General features: G+C 33.9%; 1 pseudogene; it reads right to left on the reverse strand.

Annotated features, from left to right (window-relative positions):
• Nucleotides 1–2,633: 2,633 nt before the first annotated feature.
• LOC132162296 (glycerol kinase-like) lies at nt 2,634–11,111 on the reverse strand (annotated as a pseudogene).
• Between the last annotated feature and the right edge of the window lie 334 nt (nt 11,112–11,445).

The following is an 11,445-nucleotide window of genomic DNA, read 5'->3' on the forward strand; positions in this document are numbered from 1 at the left end:
ATTCACCAAAATATGAACAATCACACACAAAGATTTTGGTGACGAAGAGGAAACCTTTTAGAAAACGTTCTAAAAGTAAAACCTCTCCGGGGCAGCCAAACCCAGGAAATCACTATCAAAAGATTATCCAGATATTACAGACACTAGGAACACTTACAACCCTTTGCAAGACCTTGACTCTGTAAGATCGACAAGCCTCCAACTTGTCTCCTCGCTCACAATCTTCTTCAACGTGATTCTCCTTTATCGGACCCTTCCGATAGACTTCAATTAAGCACACAATCAATACTAACAAAAATCCTATAAGAGGAATCAATTTGGCTCACAACAAAATAATCACTCAAGCACAGCCTCACACGAACTCTCTGGGGGTGAAAATTTCGTGCTTCTCTCTTCTATAATGATGTATATATACCCCCGACAAAACCCTAGACCTAACCCACTTAAAAACATGTTTTTGGGCCTAAAACTTACGGGGGGTCCGGACATGTTAATGGGCGGTCCGGACACGGCTTCGCGGAGCAAGATTTTAGTTTCTGGAAATGAGGTCCGGACCCGGGGAATTGCGGTCCGGACCCGGCCTGTCCAGTCTTCATCAACAGCTCCGATCGATGGGCGTTTGTAGTTCGATTGAGCTGAAATTTTGCAGGGACGTTCATAACACATGAATCTACATTATGAACGGTGGAGATTGGATTCTGAGCATTCTATATCAGTGTTTGAGCCATGAACAGTAACATCTGCATTTTGAAACTGAATTAAGCCAACACAAGAACTAACATAATGGAAGAGATTACATAAACATAGTATATGGTCAACAAGTTGCAGTTGAATTTGTAACAAAATACAGGTCTAACTCCTACCATGGTGACATCCTTAATTACATGTCTAGATTGGATTTGTCATGCAACAAGCTAACAAGTAGAATCCCACAGGAACTAGGAGAGCTATCTTCAATTCTTGCATTGAACTTGTCTTACAATCAATTGACAGGTTCCATTCCACAAGAATTCTCAAATTTGACCAAGTTGGAGAGTTTAGACCTTTCTCACAATAAATTGAGTGGAAAAATTCCTTCAGAATTGATTGATTTATACTCTCTAGAAGTGTTTACTGTGGCTTACAACAACTTATCGGGTAAACTTCCAGACATGAAAGCACAGTTTGGAACATTTGAGAAGAGTTGTTATGAAGGAAATCCGTTTCTTTGCGGAGAACCATTAGATAATAACTGCACTAGAGAGGATGAGTCACATCCATCACCAACAAAATCTTCAAATGCAAGTGAAGGGCAATGGTATGAAGTAGATCCTCAGGTTTTCTTTGCAAGCTTTATTGGATCTTATATTATTTTCTTCTTGGGTGTAGCTTGTCTTCTTTATATTCATCATTATTGGCAACAACGGTACGTTAATTTAATTGAAGATTTGAAGTACCGATGTTATTATCCTGTTTTTGATACCTTAAAAAGATTGTCAAACTGTTTAGAATCTTACATATATTGAGATTCCAATGACATCTTTGGGTGGTAGTGATCATAGCTGTACATTTGATTATGAATAATGGTTATTGTGGTCTAATATAAGACAAGGTGTTCACTTGCACTTGCTTTCTTCTGTATTGTAATTCTTGTCATTTGATGATGGATGTTGTTCTTATAGCTAAAAATACTATTAATAGTATGAATAAACTTGTTTTTCAACACATGTGATTTGTGGATACATTTCTAATCGGAAAACCATTTATTATATTTGGAATTATAACTTGTAGCTGTGCAAAAAGCATCGATTTGTCTAATCCTTTGCATTAGAAGAAACAAAATTGGTACTTGAACCCAAATTTGATACTCCAACTTGTGACTTAACTTTCAAGACAATGATCGACTTCGGTACAGATAAATGGATGCATTGATAATTTGGTGTTTTAGATACATTAATAATTTCTGCCTAGTCTTTTCATTCTGAAAATTGATGTTTTGTTGGAGTATTTTTGGGATCAAAACAAGCTACCTCAACAATCATCTTCTTAGACGTCTCCGGTGTGAGAATAGTGTGCGTGGAAAACAAAGAAAGCATCAGAAGCCCCTCAGCTGGAGCCAAATACTCTTCAATGCTTAAAATAGCATGTTTATTTTCAGAGTGAAGAGGAGATAGGAAAATTATCTCCGGTTCTTAGAGAACAGAAGGAGGAAGGCAGACGTTTTTTTGTCTGAGAGAGGAAGAATGAGGAGTGGGGCGCTGACAATGAGGTGTGTGTGCTGGCAATCAAATTAGAGTTAGCTCATGACTTGTTCCTCCTCAAGGATGTCATGGGGAATCCGAAAGCTAGCAAGACCGTGAAAGATAAGAATGAGAAACTCCCAGTGATTTAAAAAGAAAATGGTTGAGTATTTTCATATTGAAAAGATAAACCCACACTTTGATGACATTAATCAAATTAATTATAATATGGATGCATTGATAATTTGGTGTTTTACAGTATAAATCAGCATTATTATAATTTTATTCACTTCAATACATTCTGGTCTCCATAATTCACATAAATGTACCCAACATTAAACATTCCATAACTCAAGACAAAAGGACATGGGAAAATAAAACAGGGGATAATGGAAAATGATTGACACGAGTACATCAAAGAGAAAGATCAACCAAGTCAAAAGTTCTGGAAACAGCTTTGCACCAAGATTCAACCTTCTTCTTCCTTAACTCTTCATTTAATGTTGAACGGAAAATGGTTGCAGTTTTCAACTTTTCTTCAGAAGCAAATATCTCATCTTCTGTCCAAAAACCAACTGCTAATCCAGCAGCATAGGCTGCTCCAAGAGCGGTTGTTTCTATGTCAACTGGTCTCTCGACCGGGCTTCCCAATAAGTCTGCCTACAAAACATTAATAAACAAAATTTACAATTATTGGACCACAAAAAGGAGCTCTCAGTTTGAAGAAAAATTAGATTACACGGGATAATAATATAAGATCACTAACCATATCTAAGAAATCAATATTTATTCAAATGAACATTGCAATATGAAAATATCAAAAATGAATGCCTTGGTGAAACTTTAACAAGAAAATGATAATTTCTTAAAAATTGGTTGAGGAAAAAAAAAACCCGAAAGACCACTCCTTTCACATATTATCAAATAAGTGAACGTAAAGAAGTAGCTAAAAACTTGAAGGAAATGATTAAGCAAACATATATAACATAGAATAGCTGCCCATGATTATTTACCAAAATTTATGGAAAAAGAAGCCAATCAACTCTAATTCAAAATGTAATCCTTCTCCAATATAAAAATAGGATGAATAGTGAGGTTGTGGGTTCACAGGGGAACTAGGTAGGCACTATTGCCCTCTCAAAATTTTAAAATTTAGAAAAGTTACCTATCTTTATTAGATGCCCTCCAAAATTATTATTTTTTATTCCACTAAAATGTCTTTTCTCTTCTTCTCCCACCTAAAATTCTAATTCCACCCGTGTAGGTTCAAGACTTTGAGGAACCAAAACCCTTCTACACATAAAGATTGAAAAAATAAATTTCTCTCTAAAAACCAAAGCCTTTTGAAGTCGCTTCATTCGCTTATTCATATGGAATCCATAAGCAACAGGAAAATTAGATTCAGCCAACGACTCAAAGCAACTCAAACTAGCATCATGTTGCAAGCAGAAAGGTTGCAAATGATTTCCACAATTTGAGAAAAGCATGCAGCATAAATGGTCCAAATTCAAATGCGATGGTGAGACATCATTTGGTAACCAACATTTTGGTAAAAAATTTGGTACACCTAGCATTTTTCTTTATAAAAAGGGCGTTGATAGAAAAATAGGGAAAAAGGATGTATTGGTAATGTTGAAGTATAAACTAAAATGAAAAAAAAATATGACAAAAGAAACACAGAAAGCCCAAACCTGAATCTGCATCAAAAGACTGTTAACAGTAGCACCACAATCTACCCTAAGCAAGAATTCCCCCTTCTCATTCTTAACCTCACCCCCCTCCCCTGCATCTTTGTGCACGGAATCCAACACATCTTTGACTTGGAAACACATGCTCTCCAGCACAGCTCGAGCAATGTGAGCCTTGCTTGTAAACCTTGTGATCCCAATACAAACTCGACGAGCATCATCACGCCACCAAGGAGCAAACAATCTATTAAAAGCAGGCACAAAGTAAACCCCACCGCAGGATTCAACCTTTAATGCCAATTCCTCAATCTCACTCGCACTACTAATTATCCCAAGACTGTCTCTGAGCCACTGAACTGTAGCTCCAACAATAGCAATCGGTCCCTCCAGAGCATAATTTGTTGGTGTTTTGGGGCCAAGCTTGAATGCTAAAGTGGATAGGAGCCCATGCTTTGACTGGATTATCTCTTCACTTGTGTTGACAAGTATGAAAGCACAAGTTCCATAAAGTGCTTTTAGCTTCACCTTTCCGGCAAGATTGCCCCAACATTGCTGCATGTTGGTCACCTTTGGAAATTTGTCCAATAAGCTCAGAATTACTGACAATTTTGGGCAGAATTTCAGTTGGATTTTTAAAGTGGGTTTATCCCAATCAAGTGTTTTGAGATTCACGAGCATTGCTCTTGATGCATTCGAAACATCGGTAGCATGAATTCCTCCATTTATGCCACCTGTTAAGTTCCAGATTAACCAAGTGTCTATCGTACCAAAAAGAGAATCCCCTGCTTTCACACCCTCCTTAACAGCATCCACATTTTCCATCAACCAGAGCAGCTTCACTGCACTGAAATAGGTGCTTATGGGCAGACCACATACCTCCACAAAATGAGTCCTTCTCCAATTTTCTGTAAAACTAAAACCAGAAAAACCCAAATAAGGTACACGAAGTCATCCAGAAAAAGAACATGTACTCCTATATTGTATATTAATCGTTCAGTGAGAGGTTTAGGATATGTGAGAGTCTTAACAAATTAGGCTGGGATATTTTGTCCCATTCTTTGGCAATCTGTTCATAGATGGCATGACTTGCCAGCTTATTATAGTTGTTAAGATAAGAGTTGTAATATGTGGCTTTTTTAACTCCAAATTTATGAATAAAGTACTAATTGATCTCTCTCTCAATATCCTTTTTTCCCTCCAATTATGTCTCTCTGTAATGAATGTGATGCTACTAAATCGACACCATGTTTATTTACTCTTTTTTATAAAATATTACTATCTATGACTACTATGGGCTTTGACATTTCACTATTAATTGCATTGCGTATATATATACCATGAAATTCTTGAGTGGTCTTAAACCGCACAATTAAGATTAGCTTTATATAATTCATACTTGACAAATTAATTTCATTGAGAATGAGGGAAAGGAATCAGGACTGTAACTGTTTTTTTTTTTTTTTACATGTCCACACAAGAGGGGAATTCGAACTAATGACATTCGATTAATTAGGCATGGTCCCCACCGATTGAGCCACCCCTTAAGAACAGTACTGTTAAAAACATGTATTTGCTTACATTGCCATCATGCTTTTTACACTCACAAGTTTATAGTGTACCCATTTGTTTTTGACTCAATACTTGATTCATACATTACGGAATAATGTTGCTATCTGCCTCAAGTTTATATATGTTTATTGTAAAATTACTTTTACTTTGTTGAATATTTATGCACTGTTCCTTTATGAGAAGCATGGATATCGGTGGGTATCCATGCTTTGTAAGAGTTTGTGATTTGATTTATTTAGAGACTTATGTGCAAGACTGTATTAGTAGACTATTTATGTTGGGTTGATCTTGTGCCTTCCCAGTACTCAATCTGCTAATTAAACCATTTCTTAGTTAACATGAATAGCCCAATGAAGCATTTTTGTTTTGCGCACTTGTACTACCAACATAAATTCTCATCTTTCAGTTGGGCCGAGCCCGAATAAGCTATAGGTTTGAGAATGAGGCCCAGATCAAATTGGGTTTGCACAACCCTACTTGATGGATTATGTTGATTTAATCCCTGCAAAGCCCAAATTGCTTAGTTGACTTGATTTTTTTTTTTTTCCTTCTTTAAAATTATGAATAATAAGATAATAATCTCTTTAACGGTTACCAATGAATGCATACATGAGTTAAACATATACAGCTTTTATTTTTTACAAGAAAAAAATGGTATAATTTAACAATGAGATATGCTATATATTTTCCCCGGATCCTTTTCCCATCCTTCAACTTTTTAAAATTATAATTTTTAGTGTTTTCAATAACTCACATGCCTTTTCTTTCTTATTCACTGGGGAGCAGTAGAGGTCATTTTTCCATGTAAGGTGACAAAGATTTGGAAAAAATGTCTCAAAGATGCTTCCTTGCTAACATGATATCCATGAGATTATTTATCAATTTCTTTTTATTTATCATTTCTATCTTATGATTTTCTAGATATTTTGTAATTGCATAAAACATAATACAAGTATTAAAATGCTTTTGAGAGTAGGAATCAAAGCATTCTCAGCTACATATTGTAAGAAAAAGTGTTTTGAATTGTAGCCAAACAATGTTTCATCTATTTTCTGTAATACAAAAATTTCTGCTTTATCTACACTAATCACATCTATAGCATTTTTTTTTTTTTTTCATATTTGTCTTTGCACAAGTGATTAGTCCCCAATTAATCTTTAGAAAAAAATGGTTTTGAAGCTTGGTATGGAAGCATGTGATGTGATCACCTTTACTCTGGCAAAATCATTACAACACCATTTCGGATGAATACAATTATTACCGCATGTTAGGAGTAAAATATATGAACCCTAGTTCCTTTGAAAATAATTACATCTTTTGCGCTCGTAATCAACCATGAAAATAATTACAAACATGTTACAGAAAGAGGAAGCAGAGGTTTGTTAGATCCTACAAGTAATTATATTTGGACCATAGCACTAAGGATTTGTTAATATGTGCGTTTAAGGGGCTTAAAAGTGTATTTAACACTCAAAAAATCCGTTTGAAGAAAAAAGTATGGGTTTGGTAATAAAATTGAAAGCGCTTTTAAGGGTCTAAAAAGCCTAAAAAATTGTCAGAATGCAATTTTGGTAAAAGCTTAAAATTGAAGTTTTTGCCAAAAAAACATTTTGTGACTTAAAAATTATGTTTAACAGATACAATTTCAAACATACTCTAAGTCGATAAAAAAAATTAAAAAAAAAACATCAATTGTGGTGATTGTGTATAGAAACTGTTGTATCTAGCCTTATGAGCACGGTCACCAGGAGGGGACAATTTACCTCGACTTCTATGGGGACAAGTAGGAGTCATTCTTCCATGTAAGGTGACAAAGATTTGAAAAAAAACAAAACACTAATAAAGGTCTCGATCGAGGTGCTTGTCCCAGGTGCTGGAATTAATGCTACCAATGACGATTCCTTGCTAACATGATATCCATGAGATTATTTATCAATTGCTTTTTATTTATCCTTTATATATCTTATGATTTTGTAGGTAATTTAACTACCAAAATGGAGGCACATCACTGTAACGTGGAAATTGAGGCCACCAATCCATGTGATGTTAGAGTGGAAATTAAGGGGGTATTCATGTTTTAATGCATTAATTATATATTTTCAATGACTTTGGGAAAAAGTGTGTCTAAATTAATCGGTCTATGAAATTCCATGCATTGAACTTCGAAAGTCCAGTTATTCATTTTTCTAAATCTTTACGCTCACGCGTTCTCCCATTATTTAAGTATTTTCTAAGATTTTATTTATTTTTAATTAAGATCTTCCGACACATTTTCTGTTGTACGGGCCACGAAGTTTCGTTCAAGAAGGAAAGCAAAGCAAGCTTATGGTAAATTAATCTAACTTTAATGCATTATTCATGAGATGAGAAATATTCCTCATATATATATATATATATATATCTCGATGGTTGAACTTTATATGTTTGGTCGGCAACCTTTTAGTTTTCAAAGAAACTTTCCGGTTTCCACACGTTTCTTTTGGTCTTTTTTTCTAAACTTACACATGTTTTCTAATAATGTAAGTCTTCGTTAGAGGGGAAAAAAAATAATTTATAACTTTAATAGGCATTTAAATATATATATATATATATCGATGGTTGAACTTTATATGTTTGGTCGGCAACCTTTTAGTTTTCAAAGAAACTTTCCAGTTTCCACACGTTTCTTTTGGTCTTTTTTTCTAAACTTACACATGTTTTCTAATAATGTAACAGTCCGTTAAGGAAAAAATGGCGTTACATAACTTTAATAAGGCATTTCATCGCCTCTCCGATGTCCCCGAGGTAGCTCAATGGTGGGACCGCTAATAAACGGAGATGCGTAGTTGATCCGCCACCTCTGTCTGAGACATGAAAAAAAAAAAAACATAAACTTCTCGCTGTAACCCTATTGTGTCTGGGAAGCCTGACCTGGAGTTGCCCATGTCTTTCTGAGAGCTCAAAAAATAATTCAATGCTAATGAGTCAATAATAAACCTAATAACAAAGGAGAAATGAGGGAAGTTATTGACTGGTTAAAAACTTTTGACAATAAAAAATAAAAATAAAAAGAAAGCTAGAATAACACGTGACTTTAATTCCATTAAAACCATTTTCAGATAAAATAAAAATAAAAGCACCCTCAAAGCCCCTCTCTTGCTTTACTAAAATCTCACCCAAAAAAAAAAAAAAAAAAAAACAAACAACGTACAAGTAAACAGAAATAGGAAAGGAAAGGAAATGAGGCTAAAAATAACATACGACTGTATTCAGATGTCACTAGGATTGCATGGAGCCTTAATTAAGGGATAAAAGTAAAATTAGTCTATGGCCTAAATTACAAATCATTCCCAATGGTATAAAAAATAATTTGGTAAAGTCCACTTAACCCCCTCAAACTACCACCCCAATGACAATCTATCCGTCAAATTATCAATTGCGATAATTTATCCCCCAAACTACCAAAACAATGACAATGTACCTCCAATTTTAACAAAATGACGAAATTACCCTTACTAAATTTTTTTTAAAAAAATACTAAAATTTAATTTTTTATTTCAAATTTTAAGAGTATTTTTGTCCTATTGGAAATTTAATAGGGGTAATTTGTCATTTTGCTAGCATTAGGGAGTACATTGTCATTATTTTAATAGTTTGGAGAGTAAATTGTCGTAATTGATAGTTTGGGGGGCAAATTGTCATAAAGAAACATTTAAAAAAAAAAAAAAAAAAACAACAACAACAACAATTATGGTGGTTGTGTATAGAAACTGTTATATTTAGCCCTCTGGGCACGATCACCAGGAGGGGACAGTTTACCTCGACTTCTCTGGGGACAAGTAGGGGTCATTTTCCCATGTAAGGTGACAAAGATTTGAAAAAAAAAAAAAAAGCACTAAAAAAGGTCTTTATCGAGGTGCTTGTCCCATGTGCTGGAATACCAATGATGATTCCTTGCTAACATGATATCCATGAGATTATTTATCAATTTCTTTTTATTTATCCTTTATATATCTTATGATTTTGTAGGTAATTTAACTACCAAAATGGAGGCACATCACTGTAACGTGGAAATTGAGGCCACCAATCCATGTGATGTCAGAGTGGAAATTAAGGGGCATTCATGTTTTAATGCATTAATTATATATTTTCAATGACTGTGAAAAAGTGTATGTCTAATTTAATCGGTCCATGAAATACTTTGAAAGTCCAATTATTCATTTTTCTAAATCTTCACGCGTTCTCCCATTATTAAAGTATTTTCTAATATTTTATTTATTTTTAATTAAGATCTTCGACACATTTTCTGTTGTACGAGCCACAAATTAGTTTCGTTCAAGAAGGAAAGCAAAGCAAGCTTATGGTAAATTAATCTACTTTAGAGTTGGAAAGATATCTTTAATGCATTATTCATCAAATGAGAAATATTCCTCATTTATATATATCTCGATGGTTGAACTTTATATGTTTGGTCGGCAACCTTTTAGTTTTCAAAGAAACTTTCCATTTTCCACACGTTTCTTTTGGTCTTTTTTTTTTTTTCTAAATTTACATATGTTTTCTAATAATGTAAGTCTTCGTTAGAGGGGAAAAAAAATAATTTATAACTTTAATAGGCATTTAAATACACTTCCAGTATGCCCTATTATGTCTTGAAGGCAACAGTCATAAGAAGGAAGCCCTGTTGTGATTTATGTTTTTCTGAAACTCAAAAATAATTCATGCTAATGTGATCAATAATAAATAATAACAAGCAAATAGGGAAGTTTATTGAGCTGGTTCAAAAAAAATTGACAATAATTAAAAATAAATAAAGAAAGAAAGCTAGAATTAACATTGATTTTTATTGTCACATTAAAGTACATTTTCAGACAAAAAAATAAAAAGCACCCTCTAAAAGCCTCTCTTGCATGCTATAAAATCTCACAAAAAACTAAACTTAAAAGAGCAACGTACAAGTAAACAGAAATAGGAAAGGAAATGGAATGAGGCTCAAAATAACACACGACTGCATTCAAATGTGGATAGGATTAATTGCATTAGAGCCTTAATTAAGGAATAAATATAAAATTGGTCTATGTGGTTGGCCTAAATTACAAATCATTTGTAGTTGTATAAAAAATAATTTATAGGTACTCGATGTAGTTTTTTTTTTTTTTTGGCATGTCCACACAAAGGAATGAGAAAGGGGATTCGAACTAGTGACCTACGCTTCATGAGGCGTGGTTCACAGCCGATTAAACTACCCCTTGGAGACTATAGGTCTATGTAGTTGGAGTAAATTACAAAGCACTTTCTATGGTATAAAAAATAATTTAGAGGTTCTCAGAGTAGGCCGAAATAACAGTTTACTCCCTGAAATCAATTTCCATTAAGTAACTTAACAGAATTTGTTACTTTGTCACCTCATACCTAACAAAAATGCAACATGTGTTATTATTAATTTTTTACTTTAAAAAATGACAACTAAGATTTTTCACATCATTTTAGGACACCGGCTAAAATTATACATCGGCCCTCACTCAACGTCATACTGCTACAGTAAATTAATCTAATCTCTTCTACCCTCAAAATTTTTCTCAATGCGTAACCTTCCCTCATTTTCATCTTCCTCACCATGATTTCGAAGCATTTTGCGAGAATTTGATGGTCGCATTTTACGAGAATTTGACATGGAGTGAGGGCTGATGTGTAATCTATATAAGTTGGCGTCCTAAAATGATGTGAAAAATTATAATTGTCAGTTTTGAAAGTCATAAATTAATAATACTAAGTGTCGCGTTTTTATTGGGTATGAGGTGCTAAAGTAATGGATTTTGTTAAGTTATTTAATGAAAAATTGAGTTAAGTGAGTAAACTGTTATTTTGGCCTGAGGAATGATAGGGACCCAACTTTTTTGCCCAACAAAAGTCCAACTTTTACCTTATTTATTTTTAAAAAATAAAATAAGATAAAAAATAGAAAAAATGTTTGAAGCAACCCTATCTAT

The sequence above is a fragment of the Corylus avellana genome, chromosome ca9 (assembly GCF_901000735.1).
Source record: "Corylus avellana chromosome ca9, CavTom2PMs-1.0".
Taxonomy (NCBI): domain Eukaryota; kingdom Viridiplantae; phylum Streptophyta; class Magnoliopsida; order Fagales; family Betulaceae; genus Corylus; species Corylus avellana.